General features: G+C 36.2%; 1 long non-coding RNA gene and 1 other non-coding gene across 13 annotated transcripts in view; one reads left to right on the plus strand and one right to left on the minus strand.

Moving 5' to 3' along the window:
* The window catches only part of LOC129639491 (uncharacterized), a 347,939-nt gene that overhangs the window by 199,110 nt on the left and 133,284 nt on the right, over positions 1-15,545 (minus strand). Inside the window, exon 7 of one of the 12 annotated variants that reach the window (XR_008708474.1) lies at positions 8,444-10,536. The exons of 10 other annotated variants lie outside the window; for them this stretch is intronic. This is a non-coding gene — a long non-coding RNA (uncharacterized LOC129639491). Of the gene's footprint in view, positions 1-8,443; positions 10,537-11,163; positions 11,271-15,545 lie in introns of those variants that run through there. One more of the 12 variants, XR_008708472.1, reaches the window with a different exon arrangement.
* TRNAY-AUA (transfer RNA tyrosine (anticodon AUA)) lies at positions 11,049-11,121 on the plus strand. Its single transcript has one exon. It is a non-coding gene; the product is annotated as a tRNA-Tyr (tRNA).

Raw genomic sequence — 15,545 nt, forward strand, 5'->3', positions numbered from 1 at the left:
TTAGAATTAGAGAAAATGATGAAAATAAGTAGCACAATGATAGCAGTATATAAAACTTCAGAAATTTAATTGAGTTAAATTAATATTTAATATTTAAAACTTGAATAAAATTAAATTTCCTTCCTCCTCTAACTCATGTTTGTATGGGACACAGATGAATTCACTTGCATAAGTATTAGTCAATATGCTATGATACAAACTTCTGGAGGTCAGAATACAAAAATGTTTATTGAGGCTTTGCTGTATCCATAGTACAGAATCCATAGGTCTGGAATTGTATTTAAATTTAATAATAAAATATTTATTCTGTAGAGTTTTCTGTGTTAAATGCTGTATAAGTCATGGCTACTTGGACCATGGGCTTCCTAGGTGACTCAGTGGTAAAGAATCTGCCTGCCAATGCAGGAGATGTAGGTTCAATCCCTGGGTCAGGAAGATCCTGTGGAGAAGGGCATGGCAACCAACTCTAGTACTCTAGTCTTGGAAATTCTATGGGCAGAGAAGACAGTCTATGGGGTTGAAAAGAGTCAGACACGATTAACCAACTGACCACACACACACTTGGACCACAACTCTAAAATAGTTGGAAAGATAAAGCTAATACTTAAGCTATCATATAAATTAATGTAAAATATTACACATAAATAAAATTGAAAGAAAACAGTAAAGTTTAGTTAAATAAAAATAGTTGGAAAAATCATCTTTTGCTATTATTTTAATGTGTTGTTTTACAGGCTATATCTCTACCTCTTCTGAAAAGGCTTGCAGTCACTAACCTTGAAGAGGCATTAATGACAGCTGTTAAGTGTATCATTTATTTAGCAACATAGGCAAATAACTAAAAAATGAAATAAGCTTGTTGTGTTAACAAAGTTATGGGGAAAATACATGATATAGGAGGAGGAACACAGATTTCTTCCATTGTAACCACCATAAAACATGTTAGTTCTGCCAAGATCAAACTCAGTGCTGCAGGAAAAAGAGCTTGTGCAAAGACTCTCACCCCTTGCCTGAATACTCTCAAGGCCTCCCTGGAAAGTTTCCACTACCCTTCCTGGCACTCTGTGACCTAATGCAGGGCAAGCACATGTGGTACACAGGCATTCTATACTATCTGCTGGGAAAATAACAGGGCATCTTGGTCATCCCATGTAAGCCCAGATTCTTACATTTGATCCATTACCATTCCCAAGCCAGTGTCTTGAACCACAAGTTTCTCCTGAATGCCATACTCTTAGGCTATAGCTCTGATTTGACCAGCGTTTTAACTTCCTCCCCTTGTGATCTGTTTCTCTCAATTATAGTCATTACAAGCAGCAAAGGGGCTTCAGTTAAGCATATGGTGACTTGGAAAATGTATCTGTGCCTGTCCTCTATCTGTACGGGTTTTCATGACTATTTGAACAAAAAGCAGGAAATAGTAAAGGACTCCATCCTAAGATCAGGCTTAATATACAACTTTATACTGCCAGTCTCAAGGTGGCATTTTGGCATGAAACTCAATTTTCTCTTAGAATAATTTGCATGGGAATTATGGGCTAAATGCTCTCAAAGTGTCTAAGCTATAATTCTTTATGAGACTGCACTTTGGCATTTAACTACAGCATATGCAAGCCTAACTTAGAGGCTTAGTCTTTACATTTGTCCAAATTCTCAACATGATGCCAGCCAACTTTTAATGAAAAGCATTGCTTCCCGATATGATTTACTTGCTCTGTGAATTTTTTTTCCTAGAGGGATTTTTGCTTTACATTAAATATAAACTGAACTTTTGCTGAGACTTCTGCCATTGATGAAAATTCCCTTTGTAAACCTCTCATCTTCCAAACTCCAAACCCTATGTAAAAATAAAATAGTAATTAATCCAACTTGTCTCCTTCCATGCTATAATAAATGTTTAGACTATACAGAATGATATTCTGTTGTATGAAGCTAATATTTCAAAGTCCGTCAGCTTTGTGCCACTTATGGTGAACCAAAAAATTCGGAAGAAAACACAGGACAAAGAGGAAAGCGAAAGAAGAAAAAAAAATGTTAAAAAGAAAAAAATAGAGTAAAGGAGTTAGGGGAAGAGAAAAGTAAGGTTACTAGAAACTGCAGAAGTTGCATTATCTGTTTATAATGTGGCTGTAATACTACCTTGGTCAGCAAGTATAATGTAAAAGGTAATGTGGAAGAGTTTTATATGCTTTTCAGAACTATAAAAGGAGTGTGAGTGGATTTTAAACATTTTGATTAGCACCACAAAGATTTTAATGCTTTATTTAAACAGTTTGCTATAGGGCAAACACATTTGGTAGACAAGGAAAATGGAAGCGTGGGCATCAGTTTCTCTGTTTTCTATTAAGTAATGTTGCGAAGTAAGCAGAAGTTGGATTCAGATATCAGATAATTATCTCCACACTGTGTGTCACAGTAAATAATTTTAATTGGTTTAACTTCAGGGACCATTACTGGCCTAATTAGAAACATGAAAAGGCTACAAGTATTAGGAAATATCCTGAAGGAATGAGAACATTAGCAATTCTGTCAAGCCATTTTTAAAATAAGCACACAGTAGCAGCCACATTTCAGTGGAAGGCAGGGTACTTGAAAGGTGCTTTTAGGAAAACAGGGCTTGGGAGTGTGTAATAAGAGATCTATAACAGGACTCCTAGAAATGGGGTAACTGGCTGACATGCATCATGCATGCTATTATTGTGTTAAAAACATAGTCATCTTGTTCTGATGGCTGTTTTTAAAAGAAGCAGTTTGACGTTTTCAAAGGCAAGGAACAATAATTGAGGCTGGGTAAACCTTTATTGAGAATATGTTGACTTCCTGAAAGATGAAATGATCTTTGAGTAAAATAGATTTACCCAAATACCTTCAGTGTGCAGGGGAGATGAACTGAATGAAGGATGGTATACTGTGTGTGGACTGGGATCACTTCTTCACCTCGGGTTCCCAAGATTCATGAAAAAATGAATGGAAATCATTCTTGGAAGCATACATATACCTGATACACACTGCATTGAGGGTATGACATAGTTCACACTTCGAAAATGATTGTTTTCTGAATAAAAAGTGAGATTAGCCATTAGGTCAGAGATGATGCTTAAAAAAGAAAGCTCCTGGGATTTTCAAACTTTAAGAGTTTTCCATCATATGAAATAAACAGAATGCTATCTAATGTTTCAGTGCATAAATAATAAGAACTTCTAATCAATAGTTTCTTGTACAATGTTGTTCTTTTTAATTTATAATCTTGTTTTTAACTTTCCACTTTCTGAAATTGCTGATGGTAACATTTGACTAACTAGCCTCTTTGGGATATGAAGATTTTGAATGGATCATCCAAGCTGAAAGTTATCAAAATCAGCCATATTCTTAGCTACTTTTGTTTATTTGTTTTAAATGCAAAGAATAGAGAAACTAAGTAGAAAAAGGAAGGCATGGTAAACTATGGATCATTTAAAGAAAATCTGCATTACTAGAGAAGAGTAAATAGTATAATTTTTCACCTTTGATATTTGAGCACACTGTCAAATACAACACTTTATTAACATAATTTTGTATTTAAAAGGTTAAAAAAAATAGTCCTACCATATTTGTCAAGAAAAAATGTATGCCTGTGTAAAAACCCACATCACAGATTCTCCCCACATATATGTTCACAGACCCCTGCCCCAGACTCATATATATTCAAACATGTGCAGAAACCCATTTCAGCAGTTTGCGCTTTTACACTGAATGCCCTAAAATAATGCTACCAGTTATCATAATTATCTTTTTAATATTTCTTTGTTTTAAAATGTTGGTGAATCTTGTTTGACCTAGGTACATACAGTAATTTAGAATCATATCTTCTTCAACAAGATTATAACAAATGACCTTTGCCTTTGTGGAAATATAGAGTGTATACAGATAAATAAAACAGAAATAATTCATATGGAATATTTTAAGGTAGATTAATCGCTTGTAGATTTGTTAAGGAAAACACACACATGATTGTCGATAATTATAAAATAATACTTATTGCCTGCCCACCAAGCACGTGTTTCATATTTCAAATATCTTCCAAATGTAGAAGAGGGCGGGAGGGTGATGGGGAGAATAAAAATGTGGTTGCTTATACAAATATACACGCTTATATACGTACACAAACATACATACATATGTTCAGATATTTCAGCTTTGCCCATATGTTCCGAAAATAGCAATCTGGAAAATTTGTACCCACACATCCTGCTCTCAGAGTATGGATACAAATGAAGACAAATTTCCTTAGAACCCAAATTATTCAAGAAAAAAAGATCTTCAGGTCCCTTCATTCTTCCAGGACACTGAACACTGCAAAGCAGCCTTAACACCCAAATCTACACCTCAGAATTCCAGATGGATCCTTTAAAGGATTTGAGATTACTTCCTCTCATATCCTTCTTCCCCAAAATAAAATACCTGCCACTATATTCAGGGAATGGATAAAGGAATAAAAGTTCAGATTGGGGTATGGGCCTTAGTTTAAGAAATTTTCCTTTAAAACACTAAGAGGAGTTCTGCCACTAAGATGGCAACAATTTCATTCTACTTTTCACCCTACTCTGTGATCATTGCTCTTTTTCTGTTTGTGTGCATGCACGTGTGCTCAGTCCTATCTGACTCTTTCATGACCCCATGGATTGTCGCGAACCTGTCTCCTCTGTCCATGGAATTTCCCAGGCAAGACTGCTGGGGTGGGTTGCCATTTCCTTTTCCAAGGGATTTTCCTGCACAAAGTCAACTAACCCATGCGCAGGGCTGTCACTTATCAAAGAGTAAGCTAGGACTCAGAAAAAAGGCACTATATTTTTAAACCGCTGTTAGTGACTAAATTCTCCATTACGAAAAATGAGACTAGCTAAGGAAGTCAGTCTGCAAAGGAGAGAAGTAGACGGTCAATTGAAGAGGAGCAAAAATAAAAGATGGACTAAGCACTGGAGTGGGTTCCATTAAGCCTTCCTGTTCAACTGTTTTTCTGCACTTGTCTCACTGTAAGCTCCAAACACCCTTCCTTCCTTTCTGCTCTTGTTTGGATCTTGCAAAAGAAAGAATTTCTGCTTATATAATTCTTATATAATTTATAGTCTACATTAATAGTAATAATTCTATGAGATTAAATTAAAAAATAACTTCTCACTAGTAGAATTAATTCTATTATATTCATCACAGTAGCTTTTTTTTTATTTTTTTTAATACTTTGCAGCCAAGTCTATATTAAGTTACAATTCTTAGGCTAAAAAAATACACCAGTTGCCTTTTAATGTAATCTGAAGTTATCCACTGGATCCTTCCCATCACATGATATCTCAAAACCCAGGGATCCCAGCAGGTCCTATAGACTTAAATTATTAATATTCTGTTAAATCTTTAGGGAAGAAGTTAGTAGTAACGGAACTCACTACATGAAGCAATGAAGCCTCTTAATTAAAGACTGTATTTGGATACCTTTATAAATGTGTTGGTGCAATAAATTACCATCTCCTCAGCTTTTACTGTCCTGTGGTACAAAATCAAAGGCAAGACATAATGGGGGGCCTACCCCTTGGACACCTGCTTCTTGTAAGTTCCTTTAGCCATTAACATTTTCTTCTAGATTCTCCTAAATTAATTATTACTTATAACCAAGTATAAATAATTATTTATTCCTCATTTTACAACTAGACTCTGAGGTCCTGATTAGGTTTCCTATATGAAAACCTTCTTAGAATACTAATTATCAGATTAGATTACTGGGAAGCTTGTTAAAAATGAAAATATTTGGGCTATACAGTGTAGATCATCCTTCAATATTTTGAATGGCACCCAAGAATCTATAAAAACTTAACAAGCACCTATGTAATTCTAAGTGGGCTTCCAGGAGGCTCAGCAGTAAAGAATTCACTTGCAATGCAGGAGAAGCAGGAGACTCAGGTTCAATTCCTGGGCTGGGAAGATCCTCTGGAGGAGGAAATACGAACCCACTCCAGTTTTCTTGCCTGGAGAATCCCATGGACAGAGGAGCCTGGCTGGCAACAGTCTATAGGGTCCCAAAGAGTCAATACCACTGAAGCAACTGAGCATGGACATACGTGATTCTGATGCAGTCAGTTCAGGAAAAAATATTTCGCAAAAAACAAGTTTTTAAAAAATATTTTTTCTTTTGCTTATCAGGATTTTAAACTTAGAAAACCTGACATAATATGGCAAACACTTGAGAATATTTTTAACATTAATTTATACAAATTACAACTGATTGTATCTAATATTTTGACTACCAAGAAGAATAAAGTTAACTGGTGACAAAGACATTAAAAGCTTTATACATATTTTTATTTGATGCCAGTCAATAAACTGAACTAAAACAATAGTAAGATTGGGCTTTAAAAAAAGATTTCTAAAATTATTGTATTGCAGATAACTATATAAAAACAATACTTACCCATGTTCCTTTCAACTGATCATCATAAATTATGTTAATTTTTAAAGTGAGATACTTCTGTTTGCTCTAAAACTTTGAAAAATAATTTTTAGTTTCCTTGTAGTAAGTGTAAGATATGGATGCTACTATTATAATCATGGTAGGAATTAGCATTTCTATTTGTATATATAACTTATGACGTACCAAATTTAAAAAATGGTGCTTATTATTCGCTTTATTAATGGATGATTCCTATTCCTAAAGGAATTTATCTCACTCTTTTAATGGCAGCTTTTATATTTCTATAATGAACTGATAATGTATTTATCAGAGTTATACACAATAAAGTTATTTAAAGCTTCAATCCCATGATCCCTAAATGGGATTTAATATAGAAGTCATTGTACTACACCTGCATTATGTTCTCTAAGGAGAAACATAATTCTAATTAAAGACATTTATATTGTACTTTATATATTAACCTTACTTTTTAACTTCATTAATATTCAGCAAACTAGGTATAAGTTTATATATACTTCAGTTCAGTTCAGTCACTCAGTCATGTCTGACTCTTTGTGATCCCATGGACTGCAACACGCTAGACTTCCCTGTCCATCACCAACTCCTGGAGTTTACTCAAACTCATATCCATTGAGTCTTTAATGCCATCCAACCATCTCATCCTCTGCCGTCCTCTTCTCCTCCCACCTTCAATCTTTCCCAGCATCACCATCTTTTTCAATGAGTCAGTTCTTCACATCAGGTGGCCAAAGTATTGGAGTTTCAGCTTCAGCATCAGTCTTTTCAATGAATATTCAGGACTGATTTCCCTTAGGATGGATTGGTTGGATCTCCTTGCAGTCCAAGGAACTCTCAAGAGTCTTTTCCAATACCATGGTTCAAAAGCATCAGTTCTTCGGCACTCAGCTTTCTTTATAGTCCAACTCTCACATCCATTCATGACTACTGGAAAAACCATAGACTTGACTAGATGGACCTTTGTTGACAAAGTAATGTCTCTGCTTTTTAATATGCTGTCTAGGTTGCTTATAACTTTTCTTCCAAGGAGTAAGCGTCTTTTAATTTCACGGCTGCACTCACCATCTGCAGTGATTTTGGAGTCCCCAAAAATAAAGTCTACCACTGTTTCCACTGTTTACCCATCTATTTGCCATGAAGTGATGGGACCGGATGCCGTGACCTTAGTTTTCTGAATGTTGAGCTATATATACTTAATAATTTATAAATATAAAATATAAAGAGAATCCTATATTTGAGTCAATATCAAGATAAAAATGAGAAAATTTTGTTACTTTTCTTTAAACACAACTGCAACCTCCAAAGTGTGACATAACTTAAATTGCTTTGCTTGCCTCAGTGGTAGATGAAGTTGATATAATTTTTTAAATTATACAACAATCCACAATCACAGAAATGTAATATGTGGGGTGACTACCTTTCCATTATATCGTCATGTCTCTATATGCCTTAATTTATTTAATCCACTTTCTATTATTGCAGGAGAGCATTTCTTGATTTTGGCCATTATAAACAGTGCTACAGTGAACATCCTTAGACATACTCCTAGGCAAAAATCACCTGATTATATCCTTATTTTAGAGTAAGGTAATCACTGCATTAAAATGTACCTATATTTTTAAAGCATTTCATTAATAATAAATGTCATTGATTTTCATCTTCCTAGACAATACTTTGAACAAGACTAATGTATTACTTCAAAAAATTATATTTTTGTTCTACCTCTGTTAAGATCTGCATTAGGGTTTTCATTTGCTTTTTCTTTTCATTTTTCTTTATGAAATTGAATTTATTTTGTTCAGTTTTAGAAACATACGGGAAGCACTTGAGCCCCTGGTGTTTTGGTTACCCACTGAAATGTTCATGGTACTGGAATTCATTCGATGGTAAACATAGAGGGGATGAGAAAATATGCAGCCTATGTTACCCTGGAGTTTTCAAATAAGTACCCTAATAAATTGTGAGTTACTACTTTAGAAGAATAGATTATCGCTCTTCAAATGATTATAATTTATTAAAATATCACCAATACTAAAATAGTCTTGAATGGCTTGTGTCCTTGAAGTTTTCGAAGTCCCTTTGTGACTTGGTTTAAAGGACTATAACCATTACATATCATTCATTCCTTCAAGTGGCATTTATCTTATATGTAACATATGCTAGAAGCTTTGAAGAATAGAAAGTAATGAAAAAAAATTGTACCGTGTACACAGAGGAAAATGCAGATAACCATACAAAGCCTACCTATTTAGTGTTATACCAATGGTATAAGCCATAAGTGTTTTTAGAATTCACAGGAACTATAGTCTACTGTGACCTGGAGAGGTCGTAGAAACTTCATGAAAGAATTGGAACTTGGGCAGCAAATTTAAGAATGGACAGGATTAAGCTTTTAGGTAAGGGTAGCAAGGAAGAAAGGCATAGGAAGTGATTTTGAGCATGAGAGCGAGTTGTGATGTTCAAGATAGACGACTCTCCCAATATGATAAAGGATAGATAACAATATGAAAGACTATAAAAGTAGAGGAACTACTTAGACTATCATTTACATAATACAAACGTGAGATAATAAAGATTTAAAATAAGACCATGGAACTGATAAAGAAGAGGAAGGCATGGATATAAGGGAAAAGGTTAAATTTGATTAAAAATTTCTTAACAGATTGAGAAAAAGAAAGCAAAGTAAAAGAGGGTACAGGAATAACTTGCCAGAGAGATGATGGAAATGAAGATACTGTTATCACATTGTATGTATGTGGAATGCAGGACTGCAGATAGAACAGCTTTTGACTTGTTTAACTGGAGGTGATAATATGAGCCTGGATTTGGAAACCAGACATTAGAACAGAAAGGGGCAGGTCATGACAGTTCATTGTGGATAATGATAAAAGTACTATCTGCAGCCATGACTAAGTAAACTCATCAAGAGAAAGAGGGAAAAAAGTTGTTAGATCTGAATCTTGGAGCCATGCTATGTGTGGTACATGGGAAGTAAAGCAGGAAAACTACAGAGTTTGTAAACATACGTGGCTTTTACATGGCCCAAAAGCATCCAGGAGAGATGATTCTTTTCCATCATATGTGGGTGCACAGTCAGTGGCAAAAATAATTCTGTCAAAGTTCTAGACTAACTGAAGTTACCTTTAATTGCTTTCACTTCTGAGACAGATTTCTTCTGCCCTCCAGGAAGCTAACTGGCAAACTGATCTCTGGCTACCCAAGTCATTTCTTCAGAACATCACTACGTCTTGAATTTATCCCATCTTTCAAATTATATAATTGTATTCTCACTTTTTCTTTTCTTTCCTCATTCTAATCAAAGAGTTGAAAAGGAAAACAATCTGATTCTCGATATTAATGTTCAACAAAGTAAGACAATGTGATCATTTAAATCATCTCAAAAAGGTATGGGAATCTTTCATTAAGTAGTTAGATCTCAAAACTGTGAACTCTGTCTTTGAGTTGTAAGTCTCCTCTCCAAAACCATTACTTCCTCAGGCAAACCATGGCCAGCAACAGAAAGTTAACTGTCTAATATCACAAGCACTATTATGGAGTTATTATCCAGTAATACCCAGTTCAGTCATGTTAAACCGGATCAGTATATGGAAGGGTCCTTAATTTTCCTGGAACTAATCTGGGGGCAGGAGAAAAGAATATAACGGACAAATAAGAGAACAGCTGAGCTGAGACTAAGCCATGAACGATTAAGGAAACAATAGCATCCTAGAGAGAGGTTACACAGCTCAGAAACGACTAGCTGTGGAGTTCTAGTTGGACAGCACAGAGGGAAAAGACTGAGTGAATTCAGCTAGCTGAGAGAGCTCGCATAACCAGAGGTCCTCAGAGGAGGTGAAGGGTTGGTTGATGGGTATTCTGACTGCAAGTGTGTCAGACAGAGTTTGGAGTCGAAGCCCAGGAAAGTGAAAGCGTTAGTCGCTTAGTCGTGTCAGACTCCTTGCAAACCAGTGGACCATAGTCCACCAGGCTCCTCTGTCCATGGAATTCTCCAGGCAAGGATATTGGGGTGGGTTGCCATTTCTTTCTCCAGAAGAGCAGGAATCTTGGAATTAAAAGTCCTGTTTTGAGGTAAAGAAAGAATGAGGTCATGCTGTTGAGAAAGTTGACATAAAATGAAAAAAAAAACAAAAACGAGTTAAGGTAAGTGATGAACTGTGAGGCTAATCCTTAAATGGGCAATTTGAATATATGGAAATCACCAAGGTTGATGGGACCACATGTGGTAAAAATAAAAACATTATGTAGTTCATAAAGTTATTTACTAAAAAGAGTGTTAGAAATTATGATATTCTCAAATACTATAAAAAATTAAAAATGGAATGAAAAGTAAAAACTGTTAGTCACTCAGTTGAGTCTAACTCTTTATGACCCCATGGACTATAGCCTGCCAGGCTCCTCTGTCCATGGGATTCTCGAGGCAAGAAAACTGGAGTGGGTTGCCATTTCCTTCTCCAGGGAAAAATGGCTTAAAGATATAAATGTAAATTTGAATACTATAAAACTCCTAAGCAAAGCACTCTGAAATAAATTACAGCAAGATCTTTTTGGATCTGCTTCCTAGTGTAGGACTTCCCTGGTGGCTCAGATGGTAAAGCATCTGCCTATAATGCGGGAGACCCAGGTTCAATCCCTGGGTCAGGAAGATACCCTGGAGAAGGAGATGGCAACCCACTCCAGTAATCTTGCCTGGAAAATTCCATGGATGGAGGAGCCTACAGTCCATAGGGTCCCAAAGAGTCCACAGGGTCACAAAGAGTCGGACACAACAACGACTTCATTTTCTTTATTTCTCCTAGAGAAATGGAAATAAAAACAAAAATAAATAAAAGGGACCTAATTAAACTTAATTAAATCTAATTAAATGGAGAAGGTGATGGCACCCCACTCCAGTACTCTTGCCTGGAATATCCCATGGATGGAGGAGCCTGGTAGGCTGCAGTCCATGGGGTCGCGAAGAGCTGGACAGGACTGACCGACTTCACTATCACTTTCACTTTCAATTAAACTTAAAAGTTTTGTACAGCAAAAGAAACCATAAACAAAACAAACCTAAAGAATGGAAAAAATATTTGCAAATGATGTGACTGACAAGGGATTAATCTTCAGAATATACAATTAGTTTATACAGCTCTAAAAAAAATTCAAATAAAAAAGGCAGAAGATATAAATAAATATTTCTGAAAAGAAGATATACAGATGGCCAAAAAGCACGTGAAATGATGCTCAACACTCCTACTTATTAGAAAAATGCAAATCAAAACTACAATGAGGTATCACCTCACACAAGTCAGCAAGGCCATTGTCAAAAAGTCTACAAATAATAAATGCTGGAGAGGGTGTGAAAACAAGGGAACCCTCTTACACGGTTGGGGGAATATAAATTGGTACAGCCATTATGGAGAACAATATGGAGGTTCCTAAAAAAAGACTAAAAATATAGCTACCATATCATCCTGCAATCCCACTCCAAGACATATATCCAGAGAGAAACTGTAATTTGAAAAGATACACGCACCCCAATGATCATTGCAACACTATTTACAATAGCCAAGACATGGAAGCTGCCTAAGTGTCTACTGACAGATACACAGATAAAGAAGATGTGGTATATATTTATACAATGGGATATTACTCAGCCATCAAGAAAATGAAATAATGCCATTTGCAGCAACATGAATGGACCTAGAGATTGTCATACTAAATAAAGTCAGAGAAAAATAAACATCATATGATATCACTTACATATGGAATCTAAAATAAAGGATACAAATGAACTTATTCACAAAACAGAAATTGACTCACAAACATAGAAAACAAATTTATGGTTACCAAATGGGACAGAGGGAGGGAGGGAAGGATGGGTGAAGGATAAATTAGGAGTTTGAGATTAAAATGTACCTACTACTACTATCCCACTCCAGTATCCTTGCCTAGAGAATCCTGTGGACAGAGGAGCTTGGTGGGCTGCTGTCTATGGGGTCTCATAGAGTCAGACACAACTGAAGTGACTTAGCATGCATGCATGCATTGGAGAAGGCAATGGCAACCCACTCCAGTCTTCTTGCTTGGAGAATCCCAGGGACAGAGGAGCCTGGTGGGCTGCTGTCTATGGGGTCGCACAGAGTCGGACACGACTGAAGCAACTTAGCAGCAGCAGCAGCAGCGAGACTCTAAGACAGAAAGATATATTATGTGTATGGCTTAGCAAAAATACATTTTACTTCCCTCCTTCTCAGGACCTCTCAAGAAAAATACTGTTTTAGCTGCTATGCAGAGGTTGATCGCATCCTCTGTAAGACGGGATAAAATTAAGACTTTAATGGGTTGGGCCACAGGGAGTCCAACACTGAATCAAGGAGAGATACATAGAAAAGGTGAGACTAACAAAGGAGATTTTGTACTAGTGGCATGATTCTTTGTCACCAGGCAAAGAAGAAAGATGTAGTGGAAAGTCTTCTTGGGAAGAAAGCCTGAAGAATACAGAGGCTGAGGTGGATTCACCTCAGAGTGTTGGAGGAGCACACACCAGATATGGACGTTACTTACAGTCCATCAATAGTAAAGGAAAACTCAGTTACGTAAGAATCAACATGAGCAACTGAAGATGATTTCATTAGAGCTTGATTGTTAGGAGTTTTACATAAATGAGAGAATACATTACCATTTTGTTAAAGAATTCAAAGAACTTCCAGATATGTCTATTTGTTTGGAAATAAAAGTTTGGAATGGTACTCAGAGTAACAGGATGGCAACATTTCAGGTCATTATTATTACAGATGGAGATATAACTTGGGTTTACCATCATCTCTATATCTATCTTGGGGAAAATATCTCTATATTTCTAATTAAGACTTTAGATGAAAAAATACTAACTGAAATAAAAAAAAATTCACTGATTTTCCTACTCAATTCTGCACTTAAGAAGGAGAAAAAAACAACTTGGTTTTTACTGCTCCATTTGGGTCCCTGCTGTTTGCCTCTGTGAAGTTATTCACATTTTCATGCAAGACTTTTCCAAATGTTTCAGCAGTGTGAATTGGGGTTTATATCTGTGACTATCTCCAAGTTCCTTTATCTGTTCTAGGCAGCAGGTTTCTTATCTGAGAGCCTTATAATTATGGAAGAAGCTGCATATTAATGATTCAGTGCTTACATAAACAATTGGCCTTAGAGAAATCTAATGAACCAACTTTGTAGGATTTGATTTTGCCTAATTAAATGTAAATAACATTAAATGTTGTATATGCCAGAATTTTTACAGAACCTTATGAATTTTTTTATGTACACAAAGTGTTATGAATTCAGAGTTTTTAACAGTTATCTTTTAATTCAGCTATGAAGACAATACAGTTTGACATCAGTTATGTACTGTGAATGTGAGGTACTAGCTCACATGTGCTCACTAAGTGTTTATGTATGCAAGGTATAATACTCAATTGCTGATTTAAAAAAAAAAATTTAATGCTCCTCCTTTGAAGTCGGCAGCTTGTACATTTTTATCTGAAGGTTTGAATCTGTATTATGCTTTGAAGGAACAAATGGCCTCCATGTGGTATTTGGCTTTCCCTTGCCTATCTCTATTACTCTGGATCAGGATGAAATTCATTCTGACATAGTTTTTTACTTAAACATATGCACCTGATCTTTTCCACTGGTCCTGTGCTAACACATGCCACCGTTTAGGGATATGTACAGTAATTGGCTTTTAAAACAAGAAGATAATGTCATTAGGAAAAAAAGTGTAATTAAACATATTTTTTTGACTGTGTGGATCACAACAAACTGGAAAATTCTTCAAGAGATGGAAAAACCAGACCACCTTACATGCCTCCTGAAAAATCTGTACGCAGGTCAAGAAGCAACACTGAGAACTGGACATAGAACAACAGACTGGTTCCAAACTGGGGAAAGTGTGCAACAAGGCTGTATATTGTCACCCTGCTTCTTTAACTTCTATGCAGAGTACATTATGTGAAATGCTGGGTTGGTTGAAGCACAACCTGGAATCAAGATTGCCAGGAGAAATATCAATAACCTCAGATATGCAGATGACACCACCCTAATGGCAGAAAGCAAAGAAGAACTAAAGAGCCTCTTGATGAAAGTAAAAGAGGAGAGTGAAAAAGCTGGCTTAAAACTCAACATTCAAAAAACTAAGATCATGGCATCCAGTCCCATCACTTCATGGCAAATAGATGGAGAAACAATGGAAACAGTGACAGACTTTCCTTTCCTGGGCTCCAAAATCACTGCAGATGGTAACTGCAGCTCTGAAATTAAAAGACGCTTGTTCCTTGGAAGAAAAGCTATGACCAATCTAGACAGCATATTAAAAAGCAGAGACATTGCTGACAAAGTCAAAGCTATGGTTTTTCTAGTAGTCATGTATGGATGTGAGAGTTGGACCATAAAGAAAGTTGAGAACAAAAAACTGATGCTTTTGAACTGTGGTGTTGGATAAGATTCTTGAAAGTCCCTTGGACTGCAAGGAGATCCAACCAGCTCATCCTAAAAAAAAATCAGTCCTGAATATTCATTGGAAGGACTGAAGCCGAGGCTAAAACTCCAATACTTTGTTCACCTGACGCTGGGAAAGGTTGAAGGTAGAAGGAGAAGGGGACAACAGAGATGAGAGGATTGGATGGCATCATAGACTCAATGGAGGTGAGTTTTGGGAGTTTGAGCAAACTCTGGGGGTTGGTGATGGACAGAGAAGCCTGGCGTGCTGCAGTCCACGTGGTCGCAAAGGGTCAGACAGGACTGTGTGACTGAACTGAACTGAACCTTACATGTTAAAATAATAATATCAACTTTGTGGGGACTAAAGGATAGAAAGATTATGCATTTTATGTGTGTTTGATAGTTGTGAAAACAAGATAAAACAAAAAATAGTGCCCGGTTTCCAAAGTGATACTCAGCACATACATTTTAAAAGTATTTTGCTATAGAAGATGAGGCTAACAAGCTCTCTTAGAGATCAGTAGTCTGATGGAATATTTTTGAGCAGTTGCATGTACTGATGACGGGGTTATATATAAGCAGTAGGCCATGAGGCAACAGAGAAACA

Source organism: Bubalus kerabau, chromosome 1, assembly GCF_029407905.1.
Source record: "Bubalus kerabau isolate K-KA32 ecotype Philippines breed swamp buffalo chromosome 1, PCC_UOA_SB_1v2, whole genome shotgun sequence".
Classification (NCBI taxonomy): Eukaryota; Metazoa; Chordata; class Mammalia; order Artiodactyla; family Bovidae; genus Bubalus; species Bubalus kerabau.